The sequence below is a fragment of the Panthera leo genome, chromosome A1 (assembly GCF_018350215.1).
Source record: "Panthera leo isolate Ple1 chromosome A1, P.leo_Ple1_pat1.1, whole genome shotgun sequence".
Taxonomy (NCBI): Eukaryota; Metazoa; Chordata; class Mammalia; order Carnivora; family Felidae; genus Panthera; species Panthera leo.
The window spans coordinates 165775874-165797857 of NC_056679.1; the positions used below are offsets into that span (position 1 = coordinate 165775874).

Below are 21984 nucleotides of genomic sequence, written 5' to 3' on the forward strand. Positions count from 1 at the left end.
TTTATGAGAAAGTACCAAATTTTTAAAAAATGGCTGTGCAATTTTGAATTCCCACAGTGCAGATTTTGGTCATTCTAATAGATGCAAAATGGTATCTCATTATTGTTTTAATTTATACTTCCTGGTGACAAATGAAGTAGAGCATTTTTTCATATGCTTATTTGATATCTGTATGTTTACTTCATTGAACTGACTGTTAAGGTCTTTAGCTCATTTTTAATCAGGTTGCTTATTTTCTTTTTGTTGAGATTTGAGAGTTCTTTGTATATTATGGGTAGCAGTACTTCATCAGAAATGTCTTTTGCAAATATTTACCTGTCAGTGGCTTGGCTTCTCCTTTGCTTGACACTATCTTTTGCAGGGCAAAAGTTGTTAACTTTAATGGTTTGCTTATTAATTATTTCTTTCATGGATCTTGACTGTGGTGTTGCATCTAAAAAGTCATCTCCATAAGTAAGGTCACCTAGGTTTTCTCCTACGTTATCTTCTGGGAGTTTTATAGTTTTATGTATTATATTTAGGTCTGTGGTCCATTTTGAGGTAATTTTTGTGAAGGGTTTGTGTCTGTGTTAGATTCTTTTTTTTTTTTTTTAACATACCCATTTGTTAAAAGATTATCTTTTCACCATTGTATTTGCCTTTGCTCCTTTGTTCAAGATCAGTGGACTATATTTATGGCCATCTATTTCTGGGCTCCCTATTCTGTTCCATCGATATATATGTCTGTTTTTTGTTTTTGTTTTTGTTTTTTTTACCAGTACCACATTATCTTGATTACTGTAGTAAGTCATGAGGTCAAGTAATGTCAGTCCTCCAACTTTGTTCTCCTTCAATATTGTGATGGGTATTCTGGGTCTTTTGCCTCTCCATATAGACCTCAATATCAATTTGTCATTATCTACAAAATAATTCGCTGGGATTTTGATTTGGATTGCACTGAATCTATAGATCACATTGGGAAGAACTGATGCCTTTAAAATATTGAGTCTTCCTGCCCAAGAACATGGAATATCTCTCTATTTACTTAGTTCTGTGATTAACTTCATCAGTGTTTTATAGCTGTCCTCATATAGATAGATCTTGTACTTATTTTATTAGATTTATACCCACGTATTTTATATTAGTGGGTACTAATTTAAATAATACTGTATTTTTAATTTTAAATTTCACTTGTTCATTGATGGTACACAAAAAAAAAACCATTGAGTTTTGTATATTAATGTGGTATCCTACAATTTTACTATATAATTCCTTATTAGATCCAGGAATGATTTGGTTGACACTTTCAGATTTTCTAAGTAGATGATCATATCACCTACAAACAATGACAGCTTCATTTCTTCCTTCTCAATTTGTATACTTTAATTTCACCTTCTTACCTTATTGCATTAGCTTGGGCCTCTTGCATGATGTTGAAAAGTAGTGGTGAAGGGGCCATCTTTGCCTTGTACCTGATCTTCATGAGAAAACTTTGAGTTTCTCACAATTTTCATAATTAATAAAGTTGCCTGTATGTTTTTTTATAGATAATCTTTACCAAGCTAAGTAAGTTCCCTTCTATTTCTAGTTTACTGTAAGTTTTTTTCAGAAATGGGTTCTGGAGTTTATCAAATGCTTTTTCTGTATCTATCAATATGATCATGTAATTTTTATTTTTTAGTCTGCTGATGTGATAGATTACATTAATTGATTTTCAAAAGTTGAAACAGCCTTGCATACCTGAGATAAATCCCAAATGATTATGGTATATAATTCTTCTTGTATATTGTTAGATTATATTTGGTAATATTTTGTTGAGAATTTTTCATCCATGTTCATGAGATACATTGATCTGTAGCTTTCTTTTCTTGTAATGACTTTGCCTGGTTTTGATATTAGGGTAATGCTGGTCTATAAAATGAGTTAGGAAGTAGTCCCTGTGTTTCTATTCTCTGAAAGATATTGTATAGAATTCATATAATTTCTTCTTTAAATATTTGATAGAATTCACCAGTGAACACATCTGGGCCTGATATTATGTTTTGAAAGATTGTTAATTATTGATTCAATTTCTTCAGTAGATGTAGGCCTAGCCAGATTGTCTATTTCTTTTTGTGTGAGATTTGGCAGATAGTGTCTTTCAAGTAATGTGTCCATTTCATCTAGGTTATCAATTTGTGGGCAGAGAATTGCTCATAGTGTCCCTTATTGTCTTTATAATATCCATAGAGTCTGTAGTGATATCTCCTCTTTCATTTCTGATATTAGTATTTTGTGTCCCCTCTCTTTTTTCTTTGTTAAGCTGCCTACAGATTCATTGATTTTATTAATATTTGAAAAGAAGAAGCTTTTGGTTTCACTGATTTTTTCTATTGATTTTTTATTTTCAGGTTCATCAACTTATGTTCTAATTCTTATTACTTATATTTTTTTGCTTATTTTAGATTTAATTTGCTCTTTTCAGTTGCCTAAGGTAGAAATTTTGATTGTTTCTTTCACAACTTTCTTCTTTTCTAATACATGCATTCAATGTTGTAATTTCCCTCTAAGTACTGCTTTTGATACATTTCACAAGTTTTTTTTTTTTTTTTTTTATGGTTATTTTTGAGAGAGAGGCGGAGAGATAGAGACAGCAGGAGCAGGAGAGGGGCAGAGAGAGAGGGAGACACAGAATGTGAGCACTCTCCAGGCTCTGAGCTGTCAGCACAGAGCCTGATGAGAGGCTGGAACCCACAAACCATAAGATCATGACCCGAGCCAAAGTCAGATGCTTAACTGACTGAGCCACCCAGGTGCTCCACATTTCACAAATTTTTATAAATTGTGTTTTCATGTTAATTTAATTCAAAATACTTTTTAATTTTATCTTGAGATTTCCTCTCTGACCTGTATGCTATTTGAAGCATGTTGTTAATCTCCATGTATTCTGGAATTTTCAAGTTAACTTTCTGTTATTGATTTCTGATAGTTACATTCCATTGTGGTTTGAGAAACGAAACTATTATACTTATTCTTGTAAATTTGTTAAGATGTGTTTCATAGCCCTGAATGTAATCTGTCTTGGTGAGTGTTCCATGTGAGTTTAAGAAGAAGGTGTATTCTGCTGCTGTTGGATGACATATTCTCTAGACGTCAATTGTATGCCGTTGATTGATATTATTAAGCTCAACAGTCCATACAAATTTTCTGCCTCCTGTATCTATCTGTTTTTTGACAGAGGGTATAGAAACCTCCAATTATGATAGTGGATCTCTCTCTCTCTCTCTCTCTCTCTCTCTCTCTCTGCAATTCTTTTAGCTTTTGCTTCACATAGTTTGACACTTTTGTTAGGTGCATACAAATTAAGGATTGTTATGTCTTCTTGGAAGTGACACCCTTATTATTATGATGTGTCCTTCTTTATCCTCAATAACTTCCCTTCCTTTGAAGTCTGCTCTGTCTGAAATTAATATAACTACTCCTGCTTTCTTTTGATTAGTGTTAGCATAGTATCACTTTTAATTGGATTAGCATCCAATCACTTTTAATCTACATTTGTCTTCATATTTAACGTGGTTTTCCTGTAGACAAAATATATTCAGATCATGTTTTGATCCACTCTGACAATCAGTGTGTTAACTGATGTGACCACTGACATTTAAAGTGATTTGTGACAGATTTGGATTAATATCTATCATAGCCACTAGTGTTTTCTATTTGTTGCTCTTATTCTTTGTTTCTGTTTTCGTGTGCCACTTGTTTTCTACCTTTTGTCATTTTCATTGAGCATTTTACATGATGCCATTTTATTTTCTTTCTAAGCAAATCAATTATACCTTTTTTTTCTTTTTTTACTTTTTTTAGTAGTTTTTCCTCAATATGCAATATACAATACAACTAATCCAAGTCCACTTTCAAATAACACTATACACGTCACAGGTATGTGAATAGCTTACAGTAACAAAATAATCCCAATTATTCTCTCCTCCCTTGTATCTCAGTCTTTTAGTGAGTCTATGGTTCTGGACTATGAACTTCACAAGCGTGTGTCTGTTTTGTTCTGTTTTGTTTTGTTTTTTTCCTCCGCCCCTTTGATGGAACAAGATAATATAGTAGGCTGGAGGTTTGTATTTCCCTTCCCCCAGGTCAGTCAGTCTCTAATAATACCCTAGCAGGTTAGGTTCTGGTTTACTAGTTTCCCCAAAGGCAGGCCTTGTTAAGAAGAACAGTGTGCTCTGTCCTATTGCAAAATGATTTCTTTTTTCTTTTCTCCTGCTGGAAGTTTGCAGGAATTTTTCGTTGCTATTTACTGCGAGGACCTGGTTTAGCTCTGGATGTACATCTCACAATATTGAGGTTTCCATGAGTTTTTAACTCGCAGACTTGCCCAAACTGCATCGCCGATAATTTGTCAGCTCAGGTTTTCCTGCCCTTACACTATTTCTCAGGTTAACCTCCTTCAATAACCTGTGACTTCGTGTATTTGTCTTCCTGTATTTGTCTAACTGTCTCTCTAATCTTAGGGGCAGAAGTTTGCCCTGTGTCCTCCCCTCTCTTATAGATGCAAGAAGAGTTGTTGATTTTTTAGTCTGTTCAGGTTTTTATTTCTTATTAGGATGGAGTGGTTCATTTTAAGCTCCTTACATGTGAAACATAAATGATTTTTGAATATAATTATAATGATTATTATTTGCACATGATATGATTGCCTATAAATACTCCATACATTTAATAAGAGAATATATCCATTTTAGGAAAAAAAATGTTGCATGATACATTTCAAGTATTTATAAAGGAAAGGTTTCTTGAGTAAGAAGTAAAACCCTTGACCTTTAAATACACACACACACACACACACATATATATATATATATATATATATATACACACACACACACACATACATACACTAGGCTACATTAAAATAAATAGTTTTAGTATATCTAGTAGTACCATAAATAAAATCAAGAAAATTAGCCCAATGCTGGAATAATACAACTGACACATATATAACCAATAAGGAATTGGTATCTAGAATATAAAAAGAATATCTAAAAGTCATAAATACATAAATATCTAAAATAAAATATGGATGCAAGTAAAACATGAAAATGCAATTAACACAGAAGAAATACAAATGAAAAATAACCATATTAAAAATGCTTAAATTCACTTATGTTAGGGAAATTCAAACTAAAGACACAATTACTTGGTACTTAAGAATGCACAATTTTAAAAAGTATGACCATAATAAGGATTAACAATACTCTTTTGATGCTGTTAGAGCATAAAACTAGAATCACGAACCTGGAGAAAAAATTAACACAACCTGGTGAATATACAGATACAAGACTTTCTTGGTAATTACTATCCTATTTTCACAAATTAATAGTAACATGTGCCCCTGTACATAATTCAACATGAACATGAATATCCAAAATAGCTTTGGGGGCACTTGAGTGGCTCAGTTAATTGAGCCTCGACTCTTGATTTCGGCTTGGGTCATGGTCTCATGGTTGGTGGGTTTGAACCCCATCTCAGGCTCTGTGCTAACTGCATGGAGCCTGCTTTGGGTTCTCTCTCTTCTTCTCTCTCTGCCCCTCCCCTGCTTGTGTTCTCTATGTATCTCAAAATAAATAAGTACACTTCGAAACAAAACAAAACAAAAACAAAGTAGCTTTGTTTGTAATACCAAAAAATAAAACAAACAAACAAACAAAAGAACTGAAGACAATGAAACTCATATTAATAGAAGAAAGGACAAGTAGAATAATATACAGTAATAAAATGAATGAAAATGAATGAAAAATGAATGAAAACCATAGGCCTCAATATGATAAATCTCATAAATAATAACTGAGCTAAAAATTAAGTTTAGAAAAATAATGTGACATCATTTGAGTCTATATTAAAAAGAAAAATAGTACTTTATCATTAAAGGAGAGATAAAACTATGTACACTACTTCAGATTGGATAACTGCAAACATAATTCTGTACTACCTATAGATACATATCCCTGTCCTTAAAAGTATGAAAGACATGCATTTAAAAAGGAATCAACAAATTCTAATTAGTAAATACCATCTGAATGGAAGGAGGATAAGATCATGGTGGTGCTCTCCTACAGACTAAATTTTTGTGCCTCCCCCCCATTCTTATTGAAACCTAATCCCCTATGTGATAACATCAGGAGGTTCACCCCTTGAGAGATCATGAGGACTGAGCCCTCCTGAATGGAATTAGTGCTCTTTTGAAAGATTTCCCAGAGAGCTCCTTTGCCTCTCCCACTGCATGAAGAAACAATGAAAAGATTTCTCTCTTATGAACCAGGAATTGGTTTCTCATCAGACACTGAGTCTGCAGACACCTTGCTCTTTGTCTTAGCTCCAGAACTGTGAGAAATAAATGTTTGATGTTATTAGCCACCCAGTGTGTGGTATTTTGTTATAGCAGCCTGAAAAGACTAAGACAGTTTCACATATTCTTCAACTGTGGTAACAAGTTTGTTTTTCAAAGGAAGTGGAAAGGCACAGGTGTTTGTTGTATCATTCACTGTATTTTTCAATACAGGAAAGCAAGGGTTGAGGAATGTTTAAATGGGGTTGAGACACACTAGCATTAAACCAAGAATTTCTCATTGAAGGCTTGTAAGGAATTGAAATGGGAATAACTTTTTCAGTATGTGATTTACTGCTATCTAATGCCGTTGCCATGTAACAGCTAAAATCACCTTGAGACTTGTAACTCATCCAATATCCCCATAATCTGGGAAACAATAGTGTGGATACAAGACTCAGAAGACCTAGGTCCTCTCCTCAATTCTATCATTACTAGATGTGTGATTTTGAGGCAAATCCTTTCTCTGCTCCGTGTCATTTTTTCCATCTATAAAATGAACTCTTATAGGTCCTTCATACTCTACAATAATAGAACTTTCTGATATTAAATTTAAGTCACTTACAGACTTCAGAAATGACCCTTTCAGAAAAGTGTTTTTAATGGGAAGAAAGTACAGATTTTTGGGAAAGAAAGGTCTAGCCATGAGGCCTGGATTCTCAGTCTTTTGTCCTCTCTGGTAGGGCTTATTCTGTTTCTCTTGTTAAGAATATGAGAGACACAGAGAAGAGAAACATAGTGAAGTCTAACAGAAGAAAGGCAGAGAACAGCAGCAAAGAGAAGCCCAGCAGGGTAGAGATGGGTGCTCCGAGGATATTATTGGGGGACAAGTTCTGGAACCAGCAAAGTTGGCTTTGAATCCTAGATCTCTATACACAAAAGTACATGGTCTTATGCAAGCTACCTAATCCTCAATGCATCCATTTTCTCAAATAGTCATTGAGATTCTAATACTTAGTGTACAAAACTGTTGTGAAGATTAAGTAAATCAAAAGATAAGCTAGGTTAAAAATGTCTTCTTTGGTCCCTTTATGAGGTATATATACTGGTATGCCCTGAACTGAGGAATTTTTACCTCTATTGTACTGTCAGTTCTAGCAAATTGATTCTTCCTTCTCATTTGTTGTGAGAATCAGGCTTAGAGCAGGTACAGAAGACACTGCTCTTATTAATATTGTTTTTAATAACCCATAATATAATAGTGATGCCAATTAATAAGGTTGAGCAGAAAAATAAATCCTAGAATGTGGTGAGTTGTGTGGGGTGCAATAAATGTTGAAAGAAAACAAATTAGGCTTTTAAATTTACATTAAAATCGAGAAGATAAACAACAAAAATGAGAGAGTAGATTGGACTGGTGCTTAAGACTGATGATAAAAGATTATTAAATAAATTAGAATGAGGCTATTAAATCACATCATTATGTTTTGGTTATCTGAGAATGATAATAGTTGTTACACTGTAAGTTACAGAACTAATGTTGGAAAGAAAGAATTGACATTCTAGGTAGTTGAGACTGAAAGAGAGGAATTATACTTCTCTATGTGTCCATATTTTTAATATGCTATGTTCCTGGAATAATTAAAAATAATCAGTTGTAATGTTACCTAAATCATGTGTGTGTGTGTGTGTGTGTGTGTGTGTGTGTGTATATATATAAAAAAAAAATATATATATATATATATATATATATATATATACATATATATATATATATATATATATATATATTTGAGAGAGAGAGCATGCAAACAAGGGAAAGGGGTAAAGGGAAAGAAAGAATCTTACAAAGGCTCCATGCTGAGCATGGAGCTTGACACTAGGCTTGATCCCACAACCCTGGGATTATGGCCAAGCCAAAATTGAGAGTCATATGCTAAACTCATTGAGCCAGGTGCCCTGTTTCTTTTGAAATTTAAATGAAATAATATATGTAAAGTTTTGAAAGAGTTCTAACATTCATATTAGTTCCAATAATAAAGAGAACCTAGACATTCTCCCCAAGTCCCAAAAATCACAAGTAATTTATCTATAAAAGTTAGGATAACTGTAGTACTCACTTCATAAGGTTCCAGTGCGAATTAATGATATATGTCAAGCATTGGGAATAGCACTGACATAATAACTCACTTGGTATTATTTTCCAGTATTTTAAATACAACTTATGAATCATTATCTATAATATCTGAGGAATCATGAAGAATGAGGTGAAGTATTTTTAGGTCAGAGTGTGTGTTAACCTTGTGATTCTTAAGAGGAAAAGATAAATTTGTTAAATATACACCAATGAATCTCATGTTAATATCCAGACCCAATTATGGAAATGTTTAGGTAAATGATGATTTGTGGACTTTTGGTATATTTGGCATTATAAAAGTTATGTAACTCTCAATTTTCACATAACTAGGTTTTCATTAGCCTGTGGAAGACATGACACAGTTGTTCTTTTGAGCACCTGGTAGTGGTTCAAGTTCGGTCTCTGAAGTCAGACCACATGATTCAAGTCCTTGCTCCACTGCCTTCTAAAAGCATTACTGCTAGTAAACAATGAAAATGTTAATCCCTCAGTTTCATCATTTGCAATATGAAAAAAATAAAGGTACAAACTATATTTTGGGGGGTGAGATTTAGTAGAGGGCCTGGTATGTCATAAGTACCCAGCAGGTATTAGTTTGTATTATTACTCTTCAGAATTATTATAAAATATTTTAATAAAGTTCCTCTAGATTTCTGAGGATGGACTGGGTGTGACATTTTTTTATTTTGGTATTCTTAAGTCTTTTTTGCTTCTAATTAATTACACATTACTCTGAGGTAGAGCTCTTATTTTCCTTCCTGTCCATTTTGTGTGTTCATCACAAACATATATGAATAGATTTCAAAAACCTAGTTTTAAACAGAGATGGTCAGGTGGTCACCAAATGTGACTGTACAGATCTGATGCTAAAGACAAATTTCATTTCATCCATTGTCTGCTTAAATTTACGATTGAATCAAAACTAGTTATTCAACTATAATCACAGAACTTCAAGGTCCTAAATACCATTTCGAAACTTGTCTTTACAAAATTCAAATGTAATTCTATGTGATTTAAATTCTATGGTGTTTCCTCCCAGTTCACCACTTGAAAAAATACCTTTATATAAAGGAGCAATAGTCCAGCCAGCAAGTATTTGAGGCTAGTACTGGAATGCAGCTAAGACTGCAGTTTCTAACATGTTTAGATGACACTAGAAATTATCATCCATCTGGATAATTCAGAAACTGGGAAAATTACACTGGGATAACATATGTACACTAAAGCAATCTCCAGAAAAGCAGGAGATATGCTAACCTTAATGTTGTGTTCAACCATAACAACAACACCTAGAAGTTTATGATATAATTGTTTAAGAAGCCCAGAGGTAGTGACTGCTTTCAATTTTTTCGATACAACTAAGATAACCTCCCAAACAAAATACTTTTATATTTTTTCCACTTTTATATTTACCTTTTGGTAGCCTGCTGGGTGACTAAATCAAGAACTTTTTCTCAGAAGCAAATCAAAATTGCTACGTGTGAATTTTTAATTTTCCAGTTCCAAAGCTTAGAAGAACCAATAAGCATACAATCAATTTTAATTTAAATTGAAACCCACTGCTATATTTACTGTAGATGGTCTTTCAGGGAACTGAATCTAATATAATTTCTTCACTTATCTAATCATATTGAAGGGATGTTTTGGCCAACCTGTTACAAGGAGAATACATAATGAAATAGGAAGAGATGATGTTATGTTTTACGATGTTTCATATTGTTCTGTTATTCTTCGATTGTGAGAAGTAGTGAGTCATTTGGATTAAACATGTCAGAGTGTGTAATGACTGCTGATAACAGTAGGAAAAAAGAAAAAAAAGCACCTGACATTGTGGCTATGAATGGAGGCATAGAGAACTGTGGGAGAGTTGTTACATAACCCCACATGCAGTGTACTTACTGCCCAGCTTTCGGGGGCATTATCAAATAAAGTATAATGTGAAGCCCCTGCCCCGCCATAAGTATGAATATGATACGGTATCTCTATATCCATGCTCTAACAAACTGTTTCAATAGGAAGCCAGAAAATACGTTATCCTTTTGTACTTAAGTGTGTCCTAGAGCCTTTCAGCAATAAAGTACTATACTTTATAATACTTAAAATACTATAAAGAGAGGCTCAATCTCAAAACTCCAAAAACTTTGAAACGTTTCTAATGGAACGATTGGGTAACCTATCATTTAGAAAGAAATGATAGATGAATCAATAGATAGATAGAGACCTAGAATAAATGATGGTGGTTCTCAGCGCTTGTCATCATTGCTTACTAGACGGAGAGTAGGATTGAAAGTGTATACCTCAATGACTACATATACAATCACAGAGTCATAATTCTGTTTCCTTCCCTGATTTGCTATGTACTTGTCCACAAATCACATACCTTGTAAATTTGATCATTTTCACACTGGGATTAACTGGTAATACACATAAAATGACAAAGCTATATTCATAAAATACTTCATTTATTTGAACATTTACTTTATCTGTGCACTTTGCACTTTTATACAAGAACAAAATTCTATGGAAACATTTAACTTCTTTGAAAAATAAACTTTAATTAAAAAAAAAGGAGGATAGAGGCACCTGGTTGGCTCAGTCAGTTAAGCACCTGACACTTGCTGGCTCAGGTCATGATCTCACAGTGGTAAGATTGAGCTCACACTGGGCTCCTCGCTGAGTGCAGGGCCTGCTTGGGATTCTCTCCCCCCCTCTACCTGCCCCCTCACTTTAGTGCCCCCTCTCTCTCTCTAAAAATAAAAGAAAATAATTTTAAAAAGTAAAAATAGGGATATTAGGTTTAAATTAGCAACAGGCACAACTCTAAAACTACACAATGAGCTACATATCAGGCTACTTGTTTTACTCTTCTTAAAAATAATTTCAGTCACAAAAAGCTTGATTTAGGATTCTGTAATGAACCAATCTCAAGGGTTTCTACCCTCTGAAATTCATCCAGAAATTCTCTGGCATTCCCATTTCACTCTGCCACAGTTTTAACATTCCTTATCAGAGTTTTCCCTCACCAAACATCTCAGGAAACACAGTGTAGGGGAATTAAGGTGCAGTGTCTGGAGACCAGACCTAGAGCACTAGGGAAAAGGGATTTGGGAAGGGAAAGAAAGTCAGGGAAGGCTAGGGTAGATGTGAGCGCTATGTATATTTTGAATAGTTATCCTGTAATTATATTGTATTGTGGGTACACTTCATCTTGAGTTTGATATATTATTCCAGATGTTTTATTTTCAGGCAGGGCTTGTCTTAAGAAAAGTATTTCAGGGAATCTCTCTTACTCTATTCCTTTCTCCAAGTCTCATTAGGGAACTGGTTTCCAGTAACGGTGGAGTTTTGAAGAGGAAGCTGGGGACTTTTTTTCCCCATAAAGGATGTGAGGTGAGAGAAAATAGATGTTATAATTCAGCTTCTGTTATATTGCTTTTGTAGATATTGATGAAAAATGGATTTGTAGCAAACACAACTTCCTTTTTCTCTCTTTATGCTGTATAGTGGTGGGAAGGATGAGAATGAATTGGAAGGTGCTCTAAAAAAGCTTCTGAATAAATGTTACAATGTGAATGAAGCTCCAAATAATTAACTTAATTTTAGAAACAGTTAAAAAATGTACATACTGAGTGATTCTACTGATATAAAATTAGAGGCAATGCAATCTAACATACAGTATCAGAAAGCAGATCTGTGGTTTCCTGGGGACAGGGAAGAGTGTTAGGGAAGGAGAGAGAGAGGGATTACAAAGGGGCGGGATATATTTTGAGGGATGATGAGTATGTTAATTATAGTGGTTTTTTTGCCAATTTCACAGGCTTATACATGTATCAAAACTAATCAAATTGTACATTTTAAATTTATCTACTTTATTGTATGTCAATTTTATCTCAGTTCAGATAAAATACAAATATTAGGTACTAAGGGATTGAAAACAAATTAAAGAATAGTAGAAACAATTACAACAAATACTTTGTATGCCTGGCTTTTGAAATGTATGAAACGACCCAAACCAGAAAACTGACGCTTTTCTGTTATTCAAACACTGTTTCAAGACCTTTCACCCCCATCCCAACACCCCCAAGATATTGCTTCTCATATTAACATGAAAATACAAGTATTTACAACCAAAATCATACGGTAAATCACGTTATGAATTCAGTGGTTTAACTATGCTTTTAAAACAGTTTTTATATTTCATTTTAACATTTTAATGGCTGGTTTAACTAGTTTAAATTTATTACATATAATGATAATTGTGGATCTCTTATTATTCTACAAAATTGCCTCTACTTCTCTATCTCTTTAGCCTCTAAAATATACTCATAGAAAACCTATATTTTATTTACCTTTCTGCTATAGAACTTTTCTGTCAAACTTTCCCTAATCACATCTGAAAAGTATTTATAACTGGATTATCAATCAAATTTTGGTAACTTCAAAACTAAAAGCCACTGAGTAGAAAATCAAACTTGCTTCAGTGTCATTTCAAATTAGGCTATTAGTTTCAAGTTTCCTTCTATTGTTGTTCATATGCTTTTTTCTGTATGGTTTTTTAAAGTAATGTTTTGGAGCACAGTAGGAAAATCTTTTGTCATTTCAATGTATCAGAAATAAATGTTTAAGTCGAATCATCCAAATATATAAACTTTTCATAGAAGAGGAGTGTGTGTGTGTTTTTGTGTATGCAATTAAATTTTTTGCACTCTTGTATTTTGAATTTATTAGTAATTTATGGCTGGTGCTGTCCTTCCATTGGTTGCCATCAAGTCTAAAAGGGGCATTCAAACAATATTCTAAAAAGATATGAGAGGTATTGACTTAGAAACTTAGGACCCATTAAATCAAATGCCTTATTGTTTAGAGCAATTTGGTCCCCTGACCAGCAAAGTTAGCATTACCTGGAAATTTGTTAGAAATGCAAATTCTTGAGTTCCACCCTAGACCTACAAAACCTCTGTGCTTTAACTAACCATCCAGGTGATTTTGATTTGCAAACTTAGAGTCATTTTCCTAGAGGAACACCTTCACTGTCAATTTTTTTTTCTTTTGGAAAAAAATAGACAAGAAAATGGTAGCAATCTGTGGCAAAAATTAAGACTCTGGTCTCAATGGAGAACTCGTACCCACATGCATGTGTGCACTCACCCACACAGATCTTCACAATTACCAAATACAAAGTAAGAATCTTTTTAATGTTTGTTGCCAAGGGCAGGGACAATTACTTTCTCATTCAGGATTTGAACTTAATCATTGTTTGCCTTTGACATTTTAATAGATTAAACTTGAATGAGAATCTCGAAGCAGCAATTCCAAGAGTTCAGCCTAAAAGAATTCATCTCATTGGGAAGATATCTAAGCAACACAAAGTTTGTCTCAGATGAAATACACAAAAAAGAAAACTTCCACCGCTTCAAATTTCGACAGTTCTTTTTCAACAATGCACGGTAAAAATGCAGAACACGGAGGTGAAACAATTGGAACTCATATCAGAATAGATCAGCATGTTGCAGAGACTGAGAAAATACTACAAGCTCCCAGCTGGGAAAACTTGTAATTGCAACCAGCCAGAACATTGATATAGAGATAGCAAAATTACTAACAAGGGAAAAAGAAAATTTAGGAGACAAATAGAGGAAGCGTTTTCCTATGTATGACAGGAACCCTAGTAAATATGACAAAGTGCTCGTCAAGAGCAGAATGTTGAACTGGCGTGAAGAAAATATAAAATTGATTACTACAATGACAAGCCACATAAAATGCCATAATAACAGCACAGGAACTCATTTCAAATAAAAGTGAAATAAAAACACTCTCCCAAATTAAGGGGGAAAATGTGAACAAAACTAAACTTCTTGCTTTGGGCAATTCTGTAACCATTGTCAAAAGCAATCAAGACTAATGGTAACATTATCATAACAGAAGAATGCTTATGGCTCTAGGGATTTCTTCAATATACACATCTATAGCCCCGGCTCCGGTAACTTCAGAAAAGCAGAAATCTAGGAGCTAATACCCCATTACAGTAGAATTTGAACAAAGCTATGTCATGAATTCATTTCTAAGCCAAGAAGTACCTCTGCCTTGATTCAGGCATACCAAAATACAGGAAGACAGAAATATACTTAGGTTAACATATTCAGGACACTATACATATTGATGTCAACTCAAAAATTTATCAGTGTAGTTGGTTATTACCCATGAAGTTTTGTTCTAAAGTCTGAGAATTAAAGGGATCGGGAAGACTCTAGATCTCATTTGCAATGGTTATCGCAGAAAAACTGTTCAGCTGCAAAAAAACAGCAGGCACTCTAAGTGATGCTAAATAAATAAACAAAAGTCTGGGGAATATGAGGACTCATATTATACTTAGAACGGTTTACTCTAACCAGCCAGACTCTTTTGGACAACACCCCCATGTTAGAAGAAAACCATGGTACAGTTTCCAGGCAAAGGGTATGCAAAGCACTTTCAAAGTGCACAGAATAATACTCACCCATGATACCTGAGATAGTTCTCGTTGAGAGAGGTGCTCCTAGGGCTCAAAATTCTCCATGATTCAAAAACCAACAAATTGGGCAGTAGCCAGGAAATGAATAAGCACAACTGTGTGGGATCCTGGCGCCTCTGTAGAGAGAAGGCCTCTGTGAATTAAACTATGTTCTCCACTACCTTACCTTTTACACTATTATTCATGCTGCCCTCCACCCACATTTCTCTCTCACATTTGGTGCCTGTTTTGTTTTTTGTTTTTTTTTAATTTTGTTTTGTTTTGGTGAGGCTATTCCATCTACTTCCCACAAGCATAAGAAAACAATCCACCACAATGGTTAGGTCTGCTGACATTTAAAGATACAAAATTCTAAATACAGGTTTATCTACAGGCAGTTAGATATTGTGAGGGTACAGAAAACCATTCTGCTATTGTTCATGATGTATAATTTTCTACCATTTATTTTTTTTAAACAATGCACATATGTTTGTAACTGAAATGAAATATTTTATGGTCACATTAAGTATTCAATATTCCTTCTCAACTTTATGAATCCATGTGATCTAAAAAAAAAGTCCCGTGGTAAAGACTACTCAAAAACATTTTTTTGACAAAAAGCATAAGATAATATTAAAAGAAACAAATACACAGGAAAAAAATGTCCTTATCAAAATAATGTATTAAAATAAAACACATATATTTGTAATAAGATGTTGAGTATGATTAAATCTATTTTCATTCCTTAATGGTACTTTTGACTACCCATCTTTGCCTCTGAAATGAAGATACTTAGATTTTTTTATAAATTTTTCTTAAATGTTTACTTATATTTGAGAGAAAGAGACGGTGTGTGAGTGGAGGAGGGGCAGAGAGACAGAAACAAAATCTGAAGCAGGCTCCAGGCTCTGAGCTGTCAGCACAGAGCCTGAGGTGGGGCTTGAACCCACAAGCCAGGAGAACATGACCTGAGCCAAAGTCCACGCTCAAATGACTGAGCCACCCCAGTGCCCCAAGATACTTAGATATTTTAGAAGATAATTTTGATGCCACAGATCTTTTCCCCCCAGTGTTCAATGTCTTTTTGTTTTTCTGGATTATAGTTTACTCCTTCCATATGCCACCATTTTTCTAAACACAGAGGAAGGAGAATATATATGAAAAACCAGGGCTCTCTATTCTGTTTTCTTCTCTCTCATAATTTCACATATTTGAAAGAGCTCAGTTCTTTCCCTGTTGACATTCATATGCATATAGTACCAACATTTTGGAATACTTGAGCTTCTTTCATTCATCCTGATACCCTATTAAATGATCTATTCCTTCTTCTTCCATCCAATTTAACCGCTTTGTGTATTGTCAACTCCGGGGTCCTCCAAAAAAAACAATGGATTGGGATGATAGCAGAGCTTTGGAGTCAGGCAGGAGATCTCCTCCTAATTATCTCAAACATAACCAATGTTCACTTCAAAAAGTTCAAACTATATGAGCCTCAGTTACCCATTCATAGACCAGAGTTAATGATAAAAATTTGTGAGAATTAGAGATGCTTCATTCCATACAGAGAAAAGAGAGAATGTATGAGTTAAAAATACCTGAGGAGCATTACAAAAACTGACAGTATTAAGTACAATGATACTTAAATACATTAAGAAGAAAGACTGGGAGACATGGGTGAAGTGGTATGCATTTATAAACAAAATTAAAAAAATTATAAAACTTTAAAAAAAAGTAATATGACACATGATATTATCTGACCACAATGAATTACATTAGATATTAATAAAACGTGATAAAACAAACTAAGGGAAAATTTTGAGAACAACTCATTTAGTTGTCTGGGTCAAGGAAATAAAATCAGTGGTAGCTAAAAAATATTTAGAAACTGATGAAAATAATATCAAATATAAAATTAATAAAATATGAAAAATGTATAACTGCCAAGAAATTTTATAACTAAGGTAATTTCATTGAATAAGTTATGTTAAAAAGATAAAGTAATCTATCAGACAAAAAGCTTGAAGAATAGTAGTAGTAAAATAAATCCAAATGAATAAGATGTAGAAAACCATTAGGATGAATTTAGGAATTGCTACATTAAACAATTAAATATTAGCAATTAAAGACAGGTTTTACAAATGACTATGGACAAAGATACATAATACAATGACTCAACAAAGACTCACCAAGGTTCCCAAAGGGTATAAAATCTTAAACAGTAAATTCAAGGAGAAACAATATTTTGACCTATCAGCTTCAGATTCTTGGTGAAAATATAGCCTGATCCAAGAAAATTCCTGAAGTCCCTCTTGGTAAAACCAGAATAGCAATTAGTGTCCGACATATCTCCAGAAGAATGCCACCGAGTTCACCAATGAACTATAGAGTTTATCCCACAAAATATATAGTTTATGTATTGAAAATATATTATTTAAAATGTTGATATACTCTGGGGTGTCTGGGTGGCTCAGTCAGTTGAGTGTCTGGCTTCAGCTCAGGTCATGATCTCATGGTTCATGGGTTCGTGCCTCGAGTCGGGGTCTGTTGCTGACAACTGGGAGCCTGAGCCTGCTTCAGATTCTGTATCTCCCTCTCTCTACCCCTCCCCCTCTCATGCTCTGTTTCTAAAATAAATAAACATTAATTTTTTTTAAATGACATACTCAAACAAGAGGAAAGACAGAAAATCACAAAAGTAAGAAAGATGAATACATAAATCCAAAATACAGACAAAACCTTTTTTGTTCAAACTGTTTAAAATTACACAAAGCATGGGGCACCTGGGTGGCTCAGTCAGTTAAGCGACCAGCTCAGGTCATGATCTCATGGTTCATGAGTTTGAGCCCGGTGTTGGGACTGCAGCTGACAAGCACAGAACCTGCCCGGGATTCTCTCCCCCCACCTACCCCTCCCCCACTCACTCTCTGTGTCTGTCTCTCAAAAAAATACAGAAAGCACACTTAATAAAATCATAAATTCAAACAATAAGATGTATAGAATAAAAATCAATGCAAACATACCCCTTCACTGACCCTCTATCTACATCCTTATTCCAAATCTAAGAATGCATTCCAATGAAATAATTATGAGAATGTACAAAAATAAATCAAAAGAACAATAATGCTAAAAAAAAAAAACCCAAAAAATATATATGTGTATCTTACATAACAGTGCTAAAGAAGGATATTACTTTAAGACCTAGAGGAAGTGATATGATGCCTCTCGATTTTCAAAAACTATTTTATAACCATATCTTTTTATAAATTGATTTATACATTACTATAATAAATATACATAACCAAAACATGTAATTTTACTATATATAACAAAAAACATAAAATTTTATATATAACCGAAAACATAACCAAAACATATATAACCAAAAACATAGAATTTTACTATATAGTTCTATATACCAATATAAATACACACACACACACACACACACACACACACACACACACAAACATATAGAACCATATATATATAAGTATATATGTGTATGTATATGAATGTAACTGCATGAAGATAATCATACAAGGTAAGAGATTCAATGTCCCTGTCCTTCCTGGAGGGAAGTAAACCTCCTTATCTTTCAAGGTACCACAGAGATGTTCTACTGCAGCTGACCCCTTCTTTCAGATCCTTTCAAAAAGCATTAAGTGGTGTGTGGGAGCCCAAGGAGTAGTGGGAAGTTGTTTATATTCACCAGAATACTCTGGAGTCTCTGGAAATGTTTGTGCCAGTCCACTGCCCTTTAAAGCAAGGAGTATCAAAACCAACACATTTTTAACCTTAGTTGAGGATAATGTAAATGTAGGCCACTTAGGGTAAACCTTCCTGGTGTTACAGCCACTAAGAACTTGGATTTCCTGCCTATATTAAATGTCAAATATCTAGGAATTTGTAAACAATAATAAAGAATTCATACAGCAAAAATCTACACAGATTTAAATGATATATTATAAAGCAATCTACAAATCAATGTATAAAAAGATACGGTCATTAAATAATTTTTTGAAAATCAAGAGGCATCATATCACCTCCTCTAGATCTTAAAGTAATAGCCTTCTTGATCACTGTTATGTAAGGTACACCTATCATCTCTAATTCCAGCCATCATTGAATTGCGGCTTTCAACTATGCTAAGAAATGATTAATGAGTCCCAGATTTGGTAATTTAGTCAGATTTTGGATTAGTGGTTTTTTTCTAACGATATTATTTTAGTTTTCACTTTATTTCCAAGGAGTATGATAAAAATTAAATGTTAATATTTGTGATTCACTTTACACAATAATCATATTTCTGTATCAGTGGAGAAGGTGCATTTTGCCAAAAGGGAATTGCACTATTTGGTGCTTTATATACATACTTTCATTCAACTGACCAGACAGATTTTTGAGGAAAAAGTTATGCAATTTTAATCAGTTTACACATACGATTTAGCCATAAATTAAGAAGTCTAATTTTCTAAAGAAAGTGTTCTTAAATATGCAAACTGGACAGGAACAATGCTTTTTGATATAGTTTTCAGTAGATCATTAACCTAGCTAATTAATACAAACTTATATTAAACACCTACTAAGTTTAAGATACTGTGTTTCATATTAGGAACAATGAATGAATGCAATGTGATCTTTATCCTCAAGGAGTTTAGAGTCTAGTAAAATTGAAGAGAGGTACAAACCTATCTGTAATACAAAACAGAATGTGCTAAGTATTTTGAGAGCTTTACAAATTGCTGTTACAGCACAGAGTGTGCCCTTCGCCAATTATTTCCAGCTGGGAGGATTAGGGAATGCTTTAAGAAAAAAGGAGTACCAATCATGAAAGTTGAGCATGCTTTGGGCAAGTGAAAATAAGGGAATGGGACTCTAGTTTGAGCAGAAAGTTTAAAGTGGGGATCAGGAGCAGAAATCATTTATATGCTCTTAAAGAGCAGGTGACAGAAGAAATATTTCTGGGAGACAGGGTTGAAAATGTAAGTTGAGACATGATTAAAAGGAAGCTCTCTTGCATTTAGTCTTGCAAAATTGCTTCAGAAAACACTTCGTATCTCATTCTTTTCTTTTATTACTTGAAGTGAGTTGCATTTACGGAAAACATTTCCAGGCACGGGTTTCATTGATAATGTTAGGTCTGCACTGTCTTGTTCTGTACTGATAAATAAATCCCAACTAAGAAATATTAAAATAAGATTCGCAAGTACAGACTGAAGATTTATGATTCATAACATCTAGCAGCTAATTTTAAAATTACTTTCTTCAGACCAGTTCTGATAATTTGCCAACTTTCTTCAGACTAGCTCTGATACAAAATTTTACTTGTGCAGAATTCTGAACTTGATGTCACCCAGTATTTTATTTACTATTCTTTTTCTGAAAACAAACTTGTGGAACTGAACTACTGATTTAGTCAACGCATCACTACTGTTACCTAAGGTGTTTCATATGCTACACAAGCTGCTTCTAAGCTTTCAGTCACAGAGACCAACATTTCCAACCTAGTAACTCTTCAGTAATTCTGATGCAATGGAATTTTCCTCTATTTTCCCTGTGAAGTACTGGAAATGTTTCAGGTCTTATTACCTCATCAATTGTCCTCCCAACCCCATAAAATAATGAAAAACAAAACAATTTTTCATAGGCCTTCATTGTAATTGATTCTCCAGGGTATCTTTGCATTGCTCCATTAAAATGGTGTTGTTGCTATGATGGTATTTCTCAGCAGGGAGGTTCTAAATAACTGATTAATATGTAAAGCAGTAAAAATGTAATTTTTGCTGTTAAATTAGCCAGTGAACAGGACCTCAAAGCTGCTGAAACAAAACAGAACAAAATAAAATGTTTAAGCTATTCTCTGACAGAATATCATCTAAGACGCATGCTAACACACTAGGTAGCCAACATGTATTCATAGCATTGTATGGTATAACCTATCAATACATAAATCACTATCAAATTCTTTATGTGGCTTTTAATTTGGGGGTATACCAAAGTGCTTTAGAATTTAGGACAAAGTCCTGAATGTTGTGTTACTTCTTTAAAGTGAGGGTTAAGAGACATCTATAATAAATCTTATTTTACTTAATCCTTTTATTTGTAGAACTCTTTTCAATCTTGCTAGATCTATAAAGCATTATTATGGTCTATTTTCTAATTTCTTCTTAATGTCTTATTTATACTTTTAAGAGAAAAAAGAAGAGTTGAGACCAGATGGTTTCCTTATTGTCCTGACTGACCAAACAAAATCAAACATAACTACTGAGACAAACAGAATAAGGAAAAAGCACATATCAACCTTCCCAACCCATATGTTCTAGATATCCTAGTTTTGCCAGAGGTTTCTAACAATATAGCATATGCTGAGAAAGTGTTTTCAGAAGAGAAGCCAACATGATCCCCCCTCCTGATGCCCCCAGTGGCTTCAGCACATGCACACAGGCCCTTTCGTGAATTCTTCACATATGCTTTCTGGTTTCCTCACTGAACAAGCACCAAATCACTGGAGATTTTATGCCCAGTGACTTCTCACCAGGCAGATTCTAATTTGGCAATGAGTTTAGGGTTCTCCTGGTGAGAAATCTGCTTCTGGCAGAAGCGCCCTCATTGATGTAGGGAGGTGTTTCCGCCCATGGCTCTGTTCTCTTTATACCAGGCATGAGATCACATCTGTTCCTAGGGCTCTAAGCCCAAGGGACCTCTGAGCGAAGAATTACCACAGAGAACTCTGCATTTTCTGGGTAAATGCAACCTCTTCCCTGTGTCAGAATGAATGCTCCTCGTTGCCTAATGACCCTGACATTTTATTTTCTTCTAGCATGAAATTTTACCTGAGATGTATAAAATGATATTCTGTATAAGAGAAAACAGTATAAATTACACTGTGGCACTTCATGCCATGTAGAAAAGTACATAGCAGACTTCTCTTGGGGTAATGTGACTCCAAAATCAGCAAGATGAGGTATTTTGGAAATAAAGACAATATCAAGAAAAAATTTAAGAATGAATAAGAAAATGTTTGCCTTGTCTATTAAATTTTTTCTCTGTATAATGAATTAT

General features: G+C 34.0%; 1 long non-coding RNA gene across 2 annotated transcripts in view; it reads right to left on the reverse strand.

Annotated features, from left to right (window-relative positions):
* Positions 1-21984, reverse strand: part of LOC122201171 — a 234294-nt gene that overhangs the window by 200453 nt on the left and 11857 nt on the right. For both annotated transcript variants that reach the window (XR_006194109.1, XR_006194110.1), the window contains exon 2: positions 14929-15059. This is a non-coding gene — a long non-coding RNA (uncharacterized LOC122201171). The remainder of the gene's footprint in view (positions 1-14928; positions 15060-21984) is intronic.